General features: G+C 41.4%; 1 pseudogene; it reads left to right on the forward strand.

Moving 5' to 3' along the window:
• Nucleotides 1-13,179: 13,179 nt before the first annotated feature.
• On the forward strand, nucleotides 13,180-14,156 carry LOC138079725 (small ribosomal subunit protein uS5 pseudogene; annotated as a pseudogene).
• Nucleotides 14,157-19,580: the final 5,424 nt, after the last annotated feature.

Here is a 19,580-nt window from a genome sequence, read left to right on the forward strand (position 1 = left end):
GTTACCAGAACACAGACAGAGCTCTACCTGGGTTGTCACAGAAGCTATAGGGAAAGCTACCGGACAGTGGTGACTTTTGACAGGAATGGAGATGCCTAGGGAATCAATAACCCTGCCCAGAGAGGGACTTATCTAAAGCAGGGGTCAATAAACTTTTTTTTTTTCTGTAACGGACCAGAAAATTAATATTTTAGGCTTTCAGTTCAGTTCAGTTCAGTCACTCAGTCGTGTCTGAATCTTTGTGACCCCATGAATTGCAGCACACCAGGCATCCCTGTCTATCACCAACTCCTGGAGTTCACTCAAACTCACGTCCATCGAGTCAGTGATGCCATCCAGCCATCTCATTCTCTGTCGTCCTCTTCTCCTGCCCTCAATCCCTCCCAGCATCAGAGTTTTTTCCAGTGAGTCAACTCTTCGCATGAGGTGGCCAAAGTACTGGAATTTCAGCTTTAGCATCAGTCCTTCCAAAGAACACCCAGGGCTGATTTCCTTTAGAATGGACTGGTTGGATCTCCTTGCAATCCAAGGGACGCTCAAGAGTCTTCTCCAACACCACAGTTCAAAAGCATTGATTCTTCAGCACTCAGCTTTCTTCACAGTCCAACTTTCGCACCCATACATGACCACTGGAAAAAAAATACCTTTGACTAGATGGACCTTTGTTGACAAAGTAATGTCTCTGCTTTTGAATATGCTATCTAGGTTGGTCATAACTTTTCTTCCAAGGAGTAAGCGTCTTTTAAATTTTTGCAGGCCATTAAATCTCTGTCACAATTCACCAGTTCTGACATCTGGAGACTAAAAGCAGCCACAGACAATACTTAAACGGATGAGCATGGCTGTGTGCCAATAAAACGTTATTTGTAAAAATTAACTGCAGGCTAGATTTGGACCCAGGGTCATAGTTTGCAGAACCCCAGCCCATAAAATGAATAACCCTACTTCCTTCTCCTGCCCTCCCACCTCCTGCTAGTGCTTTCTACAAATTTGGCACAAGGAAAACCAGAGGGCTATTATATAGTCCATAAAGGTCAACCCTTCAGGGACAGAGCAGGTACAGAGGAGACAGGAGTTCTAGAAGGTTCAAAGGAGCATATTCAACACAAAAGGTATTCAAGACATGCTTGTTGAAATGAATGACTGGTTACCGTGAATTACCCTGCAAATGGTGGAACACTTACCAGAAAACTATCAAAACTGCATCCCTAAACGGGCACAGCCAGGAAAGGCTCCTGGATTGTGGTGACTCTGGAGCCCACGATGCTCCATTAGCTCTCTCTTTGCTTTATTTTGAAATCCTGTGCACTTCTGACCTGGTAATGAAATATTAACCTGGCCAAAAAAAAAAATCCTTCCTTTGCATTCCAAACCATCACTCAGATGTTTATGGTCCTCAAGGATTTTGCAAAATATGTACATGATAAATACTCATCCTTAAAATGGGAGAATTCAAAGGTTTTTCATCATAGTGACTGTTGTAATAAGTGTGACAGGTATCAGAAATTTCTTCACAATTGAGAGACAATAGATGCATGAAAAACAAGGCTGGGATACACCTAAAATGCTTTCATAGGACTTCTGCAGTCAATCCTTCAGACTCCTTCAATAGGGGAGAACCCTTCCGCCCATGTGGGGTGCTAGGTCAATACTCTTGAAATTGGAAAATTGGGTCTAGGCCACTCAAGTTGCCTCTCTTTCTCCACATTCTTTGACTTTCTTCCTTTGTTCCTTACTTTGATTCTGTTCTTCCTGAGAGGCCATAAGGGTAGTAGTTAGGCGCGTGAGCATTACAGTGAGCCAGACCTAGACTTCATCCCTCCTTCACCAACTCTCTAGCAAGTCATTTTCCTATCAGGACATTGGAAAACATCACAACATTCTCAAGAAGATTAAGTGACGGACATACTCGATATGCATGAACTATTATTGGGGTTTACTGTTTTACTCTGTTTCATGCACTCCTTTCTTTGTATTCAGAACTCCTTCTCAATCTTATGTGAACTTTGCCATAGAAAGAAAAGAGGTGGACATTTGATCTATTGATCTCTCAATACTCTGTATTTCTCACATGAACAGTAAATTTCACAGTATCACCTATATCACTCACCCTAATAAGATATTCGACTTATTATAAATAAATTTCTTACTGACAGGAAGTACCAAGTCTTATATTGTTTAAAATAAGAAGTAGTTTAGGAAAGAAAAATTTCTAAGTGACAACTGCTATTGTTCCCTAACTCCCAAATTATCTTGAGAAGGAAATATACCTCCTTTACAACCAAGAAATTAAAAAATCTGATTAGGTAAGATAAGAGCAGGAACCATCCACAGAAAAATCACATTTTCTGCAAACAGGTTCTGGGTGGAGATAGTGATGGCCTGGGGGATTATACTTGCCCCCACCTTGGATGAATAAAGCAGAGAAAACTACTTTTTATTTCATCTCCTCTGCCATTACCATTATCATTATTTAAGGAGCCTCCCTGAAAAAAAATTTGTAAGAAAATTTCAAGGCCTAGGATCAACATTTGTTGGTTTCACAAAATCCCCAAGAGTTCACAACATCCCTCAAAAGTTATGCAGCAAGGCTTAACTCACTGGACAGGTTTGCTGCTCATCTGTTGACCACCTGCTTAGTAATTGTTATTATAAGTCTACAAGGACCTCTAAATTTCAAGTTCCATATCTCTGCATTTTATTAATTGGGTAACAATTATATGTTATGGCAATACAAGCAAATTGGGGAAATGCAAATTTTGGAATATATTTTGGAATATATCTCCCTGGCAAATAATGAATCTAATATATTCAAATGTAACTAAAACATATTCAAATCAAGGAAGAAAAACCAGTGTTCCTCCTCTCAGCCTTGTTTGAATGAAAATCTCAAAAGAGAAGATGTCTTAAAGGACTGAGAAAAGCTTAAAGCAAGGAGGAAGTATTTAAAGCAAAAATAAAATACAAGTGCAGTTTTTCTGGAGTCATCATCAGTGTAATTGAGCTGGAGATAAACAGAAGGCCAAGATGAGGAGGTAGGAAGGTCAAGGTTTTCTCATTCTACTCCTGGTTTGGGTTAGAGAAAGGATGAAACCAATGCTTTACTGTAGTCATCTCACTCTAGAGACAGGAAGAAGAAAAGAATATACATATTGTTTTCTGCAGTATAAGAAGCAGCAGCTATGAAAAATAAACTCAGCATAGACAAGGTCACATCAGGAAGCAGGAAGTCAGGTGAAGAATGTATCCCTGACATTGAACTGACTCTCATGATCATTGCCATCCGTATAGCTCCCCAGAAACAAACATAATAAAATTTGAAAGGAAGAAAGGACATCAAAGGAAGGTGCTCTCATTGAATGGTGTAATGTGGGCATTGCCCATGACAGGCACAGGCTTGTCCATCATTCTCATTTATCATTGAACAACCTAAAACAAAACCAAGGCAAAAGCGTGAAAGACAAGAATTTTCAATAAAGAGATTATTTCCTGGGCCCATATATGCGGGCTAACTCCAAATATTTCTTAGCTACTTTGTAAACATAGTTTAAATAAACACAGGCTAAATGCCCAGTGTCAAAGTTGTGTCAAGACAAATACCACAGCAATGAATAAACTCTTAGGAGTCTAAGACCTGTGCTCTGTCTTTGGAAACTTCCAGTGTCCACTGCCCACACTACACCCTCTTGGGTCTGAGGGATCTGTGCAGTTTTGTGAAAGAAATAGATTTAGACCAAGGATGAAACAAGAACAAAATGAGGAAGAGTGGAGAAAACAAAGACAAAGAATGAAGTGGGTAGAAAGTGACAGCCCAGGAGCAGAAGGCTTAAGGCAAAGTTTACTCACTGGGCACAAGTCCAATGTGAGGGAGACCGGAGAATGAGCTGCCACAGAGAAGAGAAAAGAAAGGGGTTTCAGGAACAACAAAGATAGCAAAGGCTGGGGGTTGATACCCACATCTTAGAACACCTCTGTTGAATTTTAAGAAGGAATTAAGTTCAAGAAAACTTTCACTGCCAGAAACCAGTTCTGCTTCTTTCCTGCCTCTTTCTAGGGCACAGGCTACCTGGCCTGCTTACATACTCAGCTTCTTGGCTGCCATGAAATCTCTGTGGCTGGTAGATGCATGGCTGTGCCACCTGCTGAGCCTGCAACAGGGAAATACCATCTCTTTTGTCAGGGAGGGAACTGCATTCCTAGCACCTAATGGAATTGAAAGGATTTGTAGTGGATTGAATGGCACCCTCCTGCCCCAAAATTTATGTTCACCCAGAACCTTGAAATGTGACCTTATCTGGAAATAGAGTCTTTACAGATAAGAAGGAAAGAATCAAAACAAGATCATACCTGATTCAGATGGCTTAAATCCATCACAATATGTCTTTAAAAGAAAAGGGCACAGGGGACTTTTCTGGTGGTCCAGTGGCTAAGACTCTGGCCGCTATGCAAGGGGGCCCAGGTTTGATCCCTAGTCAGGAAACTAGATCCCACATCCCACATGCCACAACTTAAAAAAAAAAAAAACTCATGTGCCACAACTAAGACCTGGAACAGCCAAACAAAAAGAAAAAAAGGACACACTAAGCGAAGAAGCCATGACAGAAACAGAGGTGAAGTTCTCGTACCGCAAGCCAAGGAACCCCGGAAACTACTAGGAACTTGAAGAAGCAAGGATTCTCCCATAGTGACTACGGAGGGACCACAGCCTGGTCAACACCTTGATAGCAGACTTCTGGTCTCTAGAGCTGCGAAGCAATAAATTTATGTTGCTCTAAGTCCCCTTGTCCCATCACTTCATGGCAAATAGTTGGGAAAAAGTGGAAACAGTAGCAGATCTTATTTTCTTGGGCTCCAAAATCACTGTGGATAGTGACTGCAGCCATGAAATTTAAAGACACTTGCTCCTTGGAAGGAAAGCTATAAGAAATCTAGACAACGTATTAAAAAGCAGAGACATTACTTTGCCAACAAAGATCTGTATAGGCGAAGCTGTGATTTTTCCAGTAGTCATGTACAGATGTGAGAGTTAGACCATAAAGAAAGCTGCACACTGAAGAATTGATGCTTTTGGACTGTGATGTTGGAGAAGATTCTTGAGAGTCCCTTGGTCAGCAAGGAGATCAAACCAGTCAATCCTAAAGGAAATCAACTTTGAATATTCATTGGAAGGACTGATGCTGAAGCTGAAACTCCAATATTTTGGCCGCCTGATGTGAAGAACTGATTCATTGGAAAAGACCCTGATGCTGGCAAAGATTGAGGGCAAGAGGAGAAGGGGGCGACAGAGGATTAGATGGTTGGATGGCATCACTGACTCAACGGATGTGAGCAAACTCAGGGAGATAGTGAAGGACAGGGAAGCCTGGCACGCTGTAGTTCATGGGTCACAGAGTCGACTTAGTGACTGAAGAGCAACAACCCTAGTCATTGCCACTTTGTTACAGAGGCCCTTGGGAACCTGGTACAGACTTAATTCATCAAACAGCCAGACTGTCCCCCAATATTATGGTGATTGCTCATGTATCACTGAGGATACACACAGAAAAGTAAAATCATGCAATGAATGAAGACGGTAGAAATATACACTAACTGTATTGGTAGGAATTTAAATCAAGATCACTTCTTTAGATTGATCTTTCAAAGGTTGTTTGCTCTAAATGTCTAAAGAAAATGAAATTGAGCTACAGCTTCATTGTGAGCTCTAAAATCAACCTGAAATACAGGTACACTGAGACTAGTTGATTCTACTTTTAAAAGACATATGCCTATGGATTTTGAAGAAACGCCCTTATACCTGCATTCTCTGCAGACTCATTTAGCAAAACTATTTTGCTTACACAAATGCCTAAATGAAAAGAGAATGGTGGAAACAAACTTTTTTAATCACTCATCTCTGACAAGTCTTCTGCAACCAATGCTGCTTCATGAGGTAATTGACAAAAAGCATATCAAAGTTTTCACTGGCGAGTACTATCTTGAAAATAGTACTGTTGCTATTATTACATATGGTATACTGGGCACACTAGCCTGACAACATGAGTAAAAAGAGAAGCATCACCCTCAAATGAAGCAGATGACTAGCACCAAAACGGAGGTCTTCAATGCAGGACGTGGGTTTCTCGTTGTGGTGGCTGCTCGTGTGGAGTACACGCTCTAGGCTCTCTGGCTCAGTAGCTGTGGTGCCTGGGCCTAGTGGCTCCTGTGGAATATTCCTGGACCAGGATTGAACCCATGTCCCCTACATTGACAGGCAGCTTCTTAACCACAAGACCACCAGGTAAGATGTAGGAATTGTTTTTCGATGAATCACTAAAGGGATGTTCCAGGTCCCTTTCAGGAGATCCTGTTTTCCTCTCAAGATCTCTATGGGATACAATCATGTAAACAAGCAGTAACTTAATTGCTTGTTTTCTGCCTGAAGCAATGAAACAATAACCCCAGAACTGTGAGATGCATGGAATCAAAAAGGTGAACAGAATCTTGCCCATGAAAGACAATTATCTGGTCAGGCCAGCAGTGCCCAGATCCCCATGTTAGAGACACAGGGACAGATCCAGATGTGGGGGCAGCCTGAGATACCATGTGTTGGAACTTCTTCAATAAAAAAGACAAAATTATAAATTTAAAATTAAGTACAATAATGAATTCTTATTTATACTAAGAAAAGAATTCATGGTGAATTATTAAGGGCTTGAAAATTCAGGTCCCATTCTTCTGAGATTTCTTCAGGCAATTTACCAAAAATGTTTACATAGAAATATTTCCTGGTTTCAACTCTGGCTTCCCTTCTCTACTGGGAATAATCTACAGTTCCCAGTTAAGCCCAGCACTCACAGGACTCAAGTAAGGGAGGGGCCGAAGCTGAAACCTATTTTCTTTATGCTACATTCAATTCTGTAGAGAGAGCTGTGTCCAGCTATAATCAGACTTCCCTGCACAGGACAGAATACACTGTCAGGCAATGACATGTGCATCTTATTAAAAAAATAATAATAAATAGACATTTTTGGCTTTTGAGTTCAATCTGCATAAGTCAGTCCCTAAGATCCCAGAGTGCTGATAACAATGATGACAGCTTGAATGTGGAGATTCTTACAAATAATATCATCCTGAGAATCCGTGGTTGAACAACTAATCACACACTATGTCTCTGACATCTCCAACAAGCACCACCAGCTCCATATATACAACTTAGCAAGAAATACCGGACTCTTCTTCCTGGATATACACAAACACACATACACTCCCCCCACAAGATACAGCTGACTCCATTCTCTATGGACCAATTATGACCTCAGTTTAGGAAGAATTTATATCTAATGCAGTAGTTTCTCAACCTTGGCTGCTTATCAGATGCATAAGTAAGAAAAATCCTCTAATAAGAATGTATACAAAACAGACTTTAGAAAAAAAAAGAATGACTGATTCCAATGGGCCAAGGGGTCAACTCTGAAACAAGGTCATAGCCGTGCTGCTGTTCATGAAATGGAGAGTGGAAGAGAGTTGTGCTTTTTAGAAAATAAGGAGTAAGGTTGCATGCGTATCTAGTATGAGGTACCTACAGGATATACCCAGAAAAAGATGTTTAGTAACCAAGTACTAGTTACATTCATACATGTCTTCAGCTCCTGGTAAGTTGTGAATTCCATGAAGTAAGATAATATATCTTACACACATTTATTTATAGCTTTGGTGTCCAACTCAGGACCTGCAGTAAAAAAGGAATTCAATACCTATTTGATGAATGGATGAAAAAACAAGCTAGTGTATGAAGTAAATGAACAGTGTTTGGTAATCTGTTCAAAAACTGTCATCAAAACCAAAGCTTTTCTATGCACTTGCCAAGTCCCAAACAGAGATGAGAATTCTGGTGCCTGAAGCCCTGACGCCTGAAAATATTCTGATTCATTTACTTTGTTCACTTGGTTAGCAGGTTCTTCCAGAGACTAACTTCACTTGGATTCTCACCTCCTTTACCCCACATACCTATCAGTTAACACCACTACTTATTGCTATGATCTGTAATGCTGATTGGTATTCATCTAGAATACCAGCTGTTTTCTGTGCCCATATTCTCTGCATTCTCTGCTCTGCTTTCCCAGCCTCATTTTCTCCACCACTTGTAGGTGCATCCCACTGCCAACGGCTATCCTTATCAAGTCCCTCTCATTTTTTTTTCTTCCTTCCATAGTATATTGTTGTACTAGCAGGAAAGAAATGGCAAACACAAAGGCTGTAACTGAAAGAGTTCCATGAAAGAAGTATGGGCAAGGCTTAGTGAAACACTCAGGTATCATCAGCGAGAGTGGCAGATCATTGCTACTTCACAACCAAAGGGATGAGAATGGGAATAGTGTCTCCATAACCTAGAAAATGTTTGGGACCGTAGAGGAGGAACTGAAGGCTGTAGTTACAGAACACAGCCACTGCCACAACTCTGGCCAGGCAAAAGTAAAGGTGCAAAGGGAATAAGCAACCCAACATGCTTTTCTTTTCACCTCCCAATACCCTGTTATTGTCTCTCTTTGGCCAAACCCAGCTAGAGGCCAAAGGACAAGGGAAGCCTGATAATGGAATCCATAGAGGTCAGTGTCTGACACACAGAGGCTAAAGGGCCTGGTATGGATCAAAGTGTAAGGTGGGGGTATGCAAACAGAGAATAAAGCATACAGTCCTTCATTTTGGTATTCAGCTTTTACCCTTGACCTTTGCCTTTATGAAGAACTTGTGAACCCTGCACAGGAGAAACACAAAATCTCACCAGCCGTAGTGTCATGGTTGAGTGATGTCAGTTCTGTCATACTTCCCACCCCTGGAATCTAGACTGTGATGTCAGCCGCTACTGACACTCTTCATAAAATGTAAGAAGGGAAAAGAAGAAAACAATTCATTTAAAACTGCTAGGAAAGCTTTTTGTAGTCGGCTACAAAACCAATAACAATAGTTTATGTGTTTTACCACTCATTCCTCTACTTTCTACCAGCATCTTGGCAGAACAGAATTCTTTATCTGGTGGAGTTACCCAAACATTTTTGCCAGCAAAATCTGAGTCCTAGGTGTTTCAGATTTATTGAGCTATTGGAATTTTCCATTGGCTAGTGTTTTGAACTGGGAATTCTAGACTTTATCTTTTAATGCACACTCTCCAGAGTACCCAGAAGTGTCCAGTCCATTCCACAATCCACCCCATGGGTGCCATGTCAACTAAGTGGAAGACTGTTTGGTCCCTCACTACTTTGTTCTCTCCCTGTACTCTATCACATTCATGTGTGCTGAGTTACTTCAGTCACGTTCCACTCTTTGTGACCCCATTAACTGTAGCCAGCCAGACTCTCCTGTCCATGGGATCCTCCAGGCAAGAATACTGGAGTGGGTTGCCATGCCCTCTTCCAGGGTATCTTCCCAACCCAGGGATCAAACCAGAGTCTTCTGAGTCTTCTGCATTGCAGACTGAATCTTTACTGCTGAGCCACTGGTGAAGGCCCATATTCCATCCCATGCCACCTTTAATGATAATTTGAGTAATGTGATGTTATTATATGCTGTTGCCTCCCAAAGAGGATGGTATTTATGCATTCAAGTATGTGAATATCACAACCTGAGGATTCCATTTTGAGGATCACTCTTGAGACCAACATAAGTCAGGGTCTCAGCCAGGGACTCTAACTCAAGAGTCCCTTGGCATATTTTTCCTGTACTCCAAACTTTGGCGAGAGTAGCTCATCAACCCAACACAACAGGAGATCTCAGGGCAAACCCTGGGGATGAAATCCATAGAGGTCAGCCTTCCAGGCCCAGATCAAGTTAGAAACCTGGAGAATGGATGTGATGTAGCACTCAGATAATAATCAGCATCTTGGTCACATCCACATTAAAAAAAAAACAAAACAGACTTTTTTTTTTTTAAGTTATAACTCTTGAATTATAAAATTTAAGGTTGAGAAGAGTTTTTAAAGCTTCTTCACAGAGCAAACATCAATATTTGTCCCTCTAAATCAATTAACATGAAAGACTAAATGAACGTGTGTATGTAAGACTCTCTGTTATAGAGGCTTGGTACCCCACTATCTAAATCCACTGCTAAATGGAAAGATTACTGAGAAAATCCCAACATGCCTTATAATTATTTTACTTTGATTATATTTTCCTTTTGAGGTTTAATGACTTTGAATAACATGCTGATACAATTTTGTTAGAATCTATCAATTTTAGAAATAATTTATTAAAATTATATTTGATGTAATTATAACTGGAAATATTCTTCAATAATACTCTACATGTTTGCTAATGTCATTTGGAGCAAACAAAATTACCAGAGCATATCTGGACATTTTTTTAATTTCCTGGCACTAATGAATATTCAACTCTTATCCTTATGATAGTAACAGTCCTTGGAACTGCCATTCTCTTTGTTGAATTTTTGTGACCTGTTATGATGGCTTATAAAGTCAGGAATGATAGGTGTGAGTTATCCACGTGAATAAGGTTAAAATACAGTGTAATGTAAACACTAAGGAATATTTACAGTTGCTAATGAGTTTCAGTTGGAGAATTTATAGAGCTCTGCTACTGATGGATGGAAATTCAGTTTAACAGTACTGATTATACTTAGCCTTGAAACGGAGCAGAGAAGTGGGGAAGTAGAGATTGGAAAAAGTAATATGGGAAAGGAGAAAGATATGTAATTGGAGGAGCTAAAGAATCACCAAAATAAAATCTTATTAAGACTCAGCATCAGGCTCCCCTGGTGGCTCAGTGGTAAAGGATCTGCCTGCCAATGCAGGATACACAGGTTCAATCCCTGGTTCAGGAAGATCCCATGTTCTACAGAGCAAGGAAGCCCATGCTTGACTACTGAACCTGTGCTCTAGAGCCTGAGAGCCGTAATTACTGAGCCCACATGTTGCAGCTACTGAAGCCCACACACCATAAATCCTGTGCTCCACAACAAGGGAAGCCACAGCAATAAAAGCCCCCACACTACAGAAAAGTAGCCCCCACTTGCAGCAACTAGAGGAAAAACTCTCATAGCAAAAAAGACCCAGCACAGCCAATAATAAATAAATAATGAAATCAGGAATTAAAAAAAAAAGTCTCAGCATCCTGGCTGAAAAACCATCATTTCTATTTAAATGATTTCATCTGTATAATCTAACGTGGACTTGGTTTAACCTTAAGATCTCCAGACTCGGATATAATGGAAAGCATGTAGATTTGTAGAAACACCCCAATATAAACATCTAAGGATCTGAGCTCTTTTGCTTTAATTCTTGTCATAGTATTCCTAAAAATATTTTGATGGTTGCCTTATGTTACTTTCATTCTGTGGAGAAGACTGATTCCTGTGCTGATGTATTTAAAGTGGGAATATAGGAAAACTATTTACATAAACACAGATAGCTAATTCTTACATGAAATCAATGAGTTCCTAAATATTTCCTATGGGATATCAGTGAAAAATATGCAGCAAATGATCCTAAAGTACATGAAAACCATAACCTGAAATGTTTCCATTAAAAAAAAAAATATGAACAACAGAGTAGTAAAAGCACAGGTCAGAATCTAAGAATATAATATACACTTTGACGTCGCTCAGTCGTGTCCAGCTCTTTGCGACCCCATGGACTGTAGCCTACCAGGCTTCTCCGTCCATGAGATTCTCCAGGCAAGAGTACTGGAGTGGGTTACCATTGCCTTCTCCAGGGGATCTTCCCAACCCAGGCATTGAACCCAGGTCTCCTGCATTGGAGGCAGACGCTTTAGAAAGTCTTAAAAGAGAAATACAATTCATATTTTATGACAAGAAAAATTTGAACATAAAAATTTTTCTTGGTCCGTTGGCCTCCTCTCCCTGCATCTACTGTGCACTGTGTATCTCCATTATGCATCAGCAAAACCTCCCCATAGGCAGAAATACCTGCTCAAGCATAAACAGCAACATTCTCCTAGCACCAATAAGATAATCCCTTAAAAGATAACATTCCTTCTTCATCTTATAAGGGGTCACAATGACCCACCACTGTGTACTTACAGATCTAGGATTGTGTCAGCTGTCAAAAATATACCATTTAAAGTACAGCTCTCTTCTCAAAAAACTTATATCTCTGTGCTTTGACCTCTAATGGACAGGACAGTTCTCAGAGTGCTCTGAGATGCTGTTCCTGGGTGTGTGCTCTGTCCTGTCCGACTCCTTGCGACACTATGAACTATAGCCCACCAGCCTCCTCTGTCCGTGGGGTTTCCCAAGCAAGAATACTGGACTGGGTTGCCATTTCCTTCTCCAGGGATCTTCTGGACCCAGGGATCAAATCCACTTCTCTTGCACTGCAGGCAGATTCTTTACCTCTTGAATCACTGGGGCTTCCCACTGTACCTGGGTTATAATCTTCAATTTGGCTCGAATAAAATTTTCCTCTTCTTTCTTAGATCAACCAGTTACATTTTTATTGACACAAGAAACACATTTAAAATACAAATGTATGCAGGGGTAAAATGCAAACAATGTGATAATTATATGGTAATCAGAAAAGTACCATCTTTGAACACCTACATGCCAGATATTGTGAAAAGTGTTAAATCTATGATAGCCCATGCAAGCCATACACTATCCTATGAGGTAGATATTAATAGTCACAATCAATTTGAAAAAACTGAGACTCAGAAAAGTTAAATGAAGACACACAGATCCTTGCTGAGGAACTAAGCTTAGGTCCCTTTCCTGGCGGACTCCAAAGCTCAAGCTTTTAACCACGATGCTGTTATTCTCAGAAAGAATAATTTGTGAATTTGAACCTGGATTAGTGATTAATTTTAGTAAGATGTTTGCCTTTCTATACAATTTTCTATCCCAGAACTTGCCTGCTATAAGGTCCTGAAGCATGAAAGCGTTTATCTTCTCTAGGTGGCAGCCTCTCTCACCTTCAAAATCAATAGAAAATATAATCTGACTATACAAGATGATCTATTTATTTCCAAGGCTGTAGACGTCATGGTGTCTGAATGGAAAGAAATGGATAGATACAGGTTAGGGGTGAAGAAGAAGCTGTGTTTGCAATAGCCTCAAGGAATTGCTTATAGATGGGCCAACAGAGAAATTCAGTGCTGTCAATAAGGATCTTTGGAGAAAAATGTAGGGGAAAAAAGCAGAGGTGTTTGGCTTCTTCTGTGTAAAAACAGCAAATGGCAGACGACACCCCTGCTGCCACGGCAGTACCTGGAAGCCCCAGGGCCCTGGAATACACTTCTGTGTTTCACACAGTGTGGTGTACACAGTGTGTGTTTATACCCTCCTGTAGTGCCTTCTGGGAGGCTTGGGCAGCTGTGTCCACGCCCGGGTCACAGCTGAGGCCAACGCTGCAAAGCTGGCAGAGGCAAGGCCAAGGACATGGACCATCCTCGGCGCCCCCCACACCCACCCACCTCCCTCCTGCCACTGTCACCAAGCTGGGCCACCTGGTCACGACATGAAGATCAAGTCCCTGGAGGAGATCTATCTCTTCGCTCTGCTGATCAAGGGATCTGAGATCACTGACTTTTTTCCCCAGGACATCCCTCAAGAAGAAGGTTTTGAAGAATATGCCTGTGCAAAAGCAGCCTTTTGCTAGCCAGCAGACCAAGTTCAAGGCATTTGTTGCCATCGGGAATTACAAGGGACATGTCAGTTTTGGTGTCAAGTTCCCAAGGAGGCAACCACTAACATCTGTGGGGCCAGCACTCTGGGCAAGTTCTCCACTGTCAGTGTGCAATGAGGTTACTGGGGGAACAAGATCTGCAAGCCCCATATTGTCCCTTGCAAGGTGGCTGGTCACTGGGGCTGTGTGCTGGAGCACCCGCTCCCTGCCTTCCTCCAGGGGCACCGGCCTGGTCTCAGCCCCTGTGCCCAAGAAGCTTCTACTGATGGCCGGAATTGACGGAGTGCTACACCTCTGTCAGGGGCTGCTCCACCACTCTGGGCAACTTGGCCAAGGCCACTTTTGATGCCATTTCAAATCTATAGTTATCTCACTCCTGATCTCTGGAAAGAGACAGTGTTCACCCAGTCTTGGTATTAGGAATTCACTGACCATCTTGCAGAGACCTGCATCAGAGTTTCCATGCAGACGACCCAGGCTCCAACAGTAGCCACCATATACTTTTCTATGAGAAAAATAAAGTGAATGAAGCTGGTAAAAAAGAGAGAGATAGAAAAAGAGATTTGAAGATTGCCAGTAGTGTGCAAATTAAAGTAAAATTAGAGTTTTAAGAGGCAAAAGGGGCGGGGAAGTGGATGGGTAAAGCTCAGATCAAGTAACAGTTTGGGTCATACTTTGGACATATCAAATATGAAATGGTGAAGAGATGAAACTCTTGAGAAGAAGGAGATTGGGGACCAGTAAAGTGGTTGGAAAAGTTGGGTAAAAGCAAACCAATACTTTCATTTTGCCTAAACGAACATAATCAAGATGAGATGTGTATAAAATAGAATAAAGATACTCACTGCTCATGCACTTCTCCCTACTCCTTTATCCCCATCAAATCTATCATCCCCATCAGAAGGAGTATCTGCAGCACTTATCAAAATAGAAGAAGGGGGAAAGGGGGGAGGAGGAGAAGAAAAAGGAGAAGAAACATCACTAGATTCAAATTCAGAGGTTTGATTGAGATAGTTCAGAAATAAAGGATGGGACAAGCCATCCAAAGGTACGTTGTAGCTCTTGGCTGCCAGCTTCTCACACAGTTAACCTGAAAGCATTAAAAATCATTTTGAGGGATTTGCAGAGGAGTCCCTTCACTCAGCAAGGATAGCTTTCTTCCCAGCCATTCATATCCATCTCACAGAGCCAGAGAAGAATTTGAAGGATAGTGGGCAAATGCCTCATCTCTTGCATCTCTACTGTTGCCCATTGCTGTTGTTCAGTCACTCAGTCTTGTTTGACTCTTTGTGACCCCATGGACTGCAGCATGCCAGGCTTCCCTGTCCTGCACATTCTCCCAGAGTTCGCTCAAACTTACATCCATTGAGTCTGTGATGCCATCCAACCATCTCATCCTCTGTTGTCCCCTTCTCCTCCTGCCTTCAATCTTTCCCAGCATCAGGGTCTTTTCCAATGAGTCAGCTCTTCATATCAGGTGGCCAAAGTATTGCAGCTTCAGCTTCAGCATCAGTGCTTCCAAAGAATATTCAGAATTGACTTCATTAAGATTGACTGGTTTGATCTCCTTGCTGTCCAAGGGACTCTCAAGAGTCATCTCCAGCACCACAGTTCCAAAGCATCAATTCTCCAGCTCCCCATAACTGTCCATTCTGAGTCAAGGAGAGGAAACAGGAAAGAGGTGGCCTGTGTTCCGGCTTCTGCTGCTGCTACAAAGATAGATAGATTCGTTTCAACATATGCATATTTAAAATGACATTAGTATGGCCTAACTATTACATGTATTATTAGCTCAAGAAATGAAGGAAAGAAGAGGTGAAAGGGGAGAAATGGAATTTCCTTTTTGCTCTACTTTATCAAGATGATCCAATTTGTCCAGGGTCTGCTGTTTCCCTTGAGGCCTGATCATTAGTATTTACACTGGTTTGTGTGTGCTGTGCTCTGCTTAGTCACTCAGTTATGTCCAACTCTGAGGTCCCATGGACTGTAGCCCACCAGGCACCTCTGTCCATGAGGATTCTCCAGGCAAGAATACTGGAGTGGGTTGCCATTTCCTCCTTCAGGGGATCTTCCCAACTCAGGGATCGAATCAGTGTTTCCTGCATTGCAGGCGGATTCTATACCAGCTGAGCTACAAAGGAAGCCCTTATCCTAGTTTACAGCTTGCACAATGAATGCATTCCACCACCTTTCTGGATGGTGTACTAGTTTGCTAGGGCTTCCGTAACAAAATACCACAAACTGGGTGTTTTAACCAGAAATTAATTTTTTCACAATTCTAGAGGCTGAAAATCCAAGATCCAAATGTCAGCCCATTTGATTTTGCCTGAGGCTTCTTTCCTTGGTTTCCAGATGGCCAGCTTCTCACCACATCCTCACAAAGACTTTTCTCTGCACACTCACTTCACTGCTATCTTTCTGAATCTCTAATCATATCTTTTTATAGGGACACCAGTTAAACCAGATTAGGGTCCACTTCACAAGCTCGTTTTAACTTAATTATCATTTTGAATAATCTTTTAAGTTAGTCACATCTGAAGTTTAAGGGTTAAGGGTTTCAACATGAATTTTGAGGGGGGAACAAAGTAACCTCTCAGTTCAGTTCAGTCGCTCAGTCCTGTCCAGCTCTTTGTGACCCCGTGAATCACAGCATGCCAAGCCTCCCTGTCCATCACCAACTCCTGGAGTTTACTCAACCTCATGTCCATCGAGATGGTGATGCTATCCAGCCATCTCATCCTCTGTCATCCCCTTCTCCTCCTGCCCCCAGTCTCTTCCAGCATCAGAGTCTTTTCCAATGAGTCAACTCTTCTCATGAGGTGGCCAAAGTATTGCAGTTTCAGCTTTAGCATAAGTCCTTCCAATGAACACCCAGGACTGATCTCCTTTAGAATGGACTGATTGGATATTCTTGCAGTCCAAGGGACTCTTAATAGTCTTCTCCAACACCACAGTTCAAAAGCATCAACTCTTTGGCACTCAGCTTTCTTCACAGTCCAACTATCACATCCATACAGGACCACTAGCCTTGACTAGACGGAACTTGTTGGCAAAGTAATGTCTCTGCTTTTCAATATGTTATCTAGGTTGGTCATAACTTTCCTTCCAAAAGTAAGCATCTTTTAATTTCATGGCTGCAGTCACCATCTGCAGTGATTTTGGAGCCCCCAAAAATAAAGTCAGCCACTGTTTCCACTGTTTCCCCATCTATTTCCCATGAAATGATGGGACCAGATGCCATGATCTTAGTTTTTCGAATGTTGAGCTTTAAGCCAACATTTTCACTCTCCTCTTTCACTTTCATCAAGAGGCTTTTTAGTTCCTCTTCACTTTCTGCCACAAGGGTGGAGTCATCTGCATATCTGAGGTTATTGATATTTCTCCCAGCAATCTTGATTCCAGCTCGTGCTTCTTCCAGCCCAGTGTTTCTCATGATGTACTCTGCATATAAGTTAAATAAGAAGGGTGACAATATACAGCCTTGACGTACTCTTTTTCCTATTTGAAACCAGTCTGTTGTTCCATATCCAGTTCTAACTGTTGCTTCCTAATCTGAATATAGGTTTCTGAAAAGGCAGGTCAGGTGGTCTGGTATTCCCATCTCATTCAGAATTTTCCACAGTTTATTGTGATCCACACAGTCAAAGGCTCTGGCATAGTCAATAAAGCAGAAATAGATGTTTTTCTGGAACTTTTTTGCTTTTTCAATGATCCAGCAGATGTTGGCAATTTGACCTCTGGTTCCTCTGCATTTTCTAAATCCAGCTTGAACATCTGGAAGTTCATGGTTCACATATTGGTGAAGCCTGGCTTGGAGAATTTTGACCATTACTTTGCTAGCATGTGAGATGAGTGCAATTGTGTGGTAGTTTGAACATTCTTTGGTATTGCCTTTCTTTGGAAATGGAATGAAAACTGACCTTTTCACGTCCTGTGGCCACTGCTGAGTTTTCCAAATTTGCTGGCATATTGAGTGCAGTACTTTCACAGCATGATCTTTCAGGATTTGAAACAGCTCAACTGGAATTCCATCACCTCCACTAACTTTGTTCATAGTGATGCTTCCTAAGGCCCACTTGACTTCACATTCCAGGATGTCTGGCCCTAGGTGAGTGATCACACCATTGTGATTATCTGGGTCATGAAAATCTTTTTTGTACAGTTTTTCTGTGTATTCTTGCCACCTCTTCTTAATATCTTCTGCTTCTGTTAGGTCCATACATTTCTGTCCTTTATTGAGCCCATCTTTGCATGAAATGTTCCCTTAGTATCTCTAATTTTCTTGAAGAGATCTCTAGTCTTTCCCATTCTGTTTTTTTCCTCTATTTCTTTGCATTGATCGCTGAGGAAGACTTTCTTATCTCTCCTTGCTATTCTTTGGAACTCTGCATTCAGATGCTTATATCTTTCCTTTTCTTCTTTGCTTTTCACCTCTCTTCCTTTCACAGCTATTTGTAAGGCCTCCCCAGACAGCCATTTTGCTTTTTTGCATTTCTTTTCCATGGGGATGGTCTTGATCCTTATCTCCTGTACAATGCCGTCCATAGTTCATTAGGCACTCTGTCTATCAGATCTAGTCCCTTAAATCTATTTCTCACTTCCACTGTATAATCATAAAGGATTTGATTTAGGCCATACCTGGATGATCTAGTGGTTTTCCCTCCTTTCTTCAATTTAAGTCTGAATTTGGTAATAAGGAGTTCATGATCTGAGCCACAGTCAGCTCCCAGTTTTGTTTTTGCTGACTACATAGAGCTTCTCCATCTTTGGCTGCAAAGAATATAATCAATCCGATTTTTGTGTTGACCATCTGGTGATGTCCATGTGTCAAGTCTTCTCTTGTGTTGTTGGAAAAGAGTGTTTGCTATGACCAGTGTATTCTCTTGGCAAAACTCTATTAGCCTCTGCCCTGCTTCATTCTGTACTCCAAGGCCAAATTTGCCTGTTACTCCAGGTGTTTCTTGACTTCCTACTTTTGCATGCCAGTCCCCTATAATGAAAAGGACATCTCTTTTGAGTGTTAGTTCTAAAAGGTCTTGTAGGTCTTCATATAACCGTTCAACTTCAGCTTCTTCAGCATTACTGGTTGGGGCATAGACTTGGATTACTGTGATATTGAATGGTTTGCCTTGGAAATGAGCAGAGATCATTCTGTCTTTTTTGAGATTGCATCCAAGTACTGCATTTTGGACTCTTTTGTTGACCATGATGGCTACTCCATTTCTTCTAAGGGATTCCTGCCCACAGTAGTAGATATAATGGTCATCTGAGTTAAATTCACCCATTCCAGTCCATTTTAGTTCACTGATTCCTAGAATGTCGACCTTCAGTCTTGCCATCTCCTATTTGACCACTTCCAATTTGCCTTGATTCATGGACCCGACATTCCAGGTTCCTATGCAATATTGCTCTTTACAGCATCGGACCTTGCTTCTATCACCAGTAATCTCCACCGGATGGTATATTTTTAATGTAACATCAGTTGTTACAGAATGCAAGTTGGAGAGCCCAACACCGTGAGGCCAAACAAAGCTAAATGTCCGAATTTGGAGCAGAGAAAGATTTACCTCAGGGCCAAGCAATGACAATGAGTAGCTTGTGCTCAAAACAAAACCCAAACTCTACACTGGTTTTCAAAGGAGTGTTTTTATAGACAAAATTTGGGGTGAGAGTTGTTTGTTTCCACACTATTATTTATTGACCATTTCGTCTTCGTTTTTCCATTTCCCCCCTTCCCTAATTAGTAACATTTGGAATCTGCCCTTTAGAACTCAAGGAAGATCTGGGAGGCTGAAGCTTTTTTCCTAGGAACTAACAATGGTGGACACGGAAGGCTTTTGTACCTGGGAGGGTCTCACAGGGCCTGACTTAGTTTCAGTCCCTCCTTTTCTTTTATAATTCTCAGTCTTGAGAGAAACAGGTATTAGACAAGAAAGGAAATAATGTTTT

Source organism: Capricornis sumatraensis, chromosome 5 (genome assembly GCF_032405125.1).
Source record: "Capricornis sumatraensis isolate serow.1 chromosome 5, serow.2, whole genome shotgun sequence".
Classification (NCBI taxonomy): domain Eukaryota; kingdom Metazoa; phylum Chordata; class Mammalia; order Artiodactyla; family Bovidae; genus Capricornis; species Capricornis sumatraensis.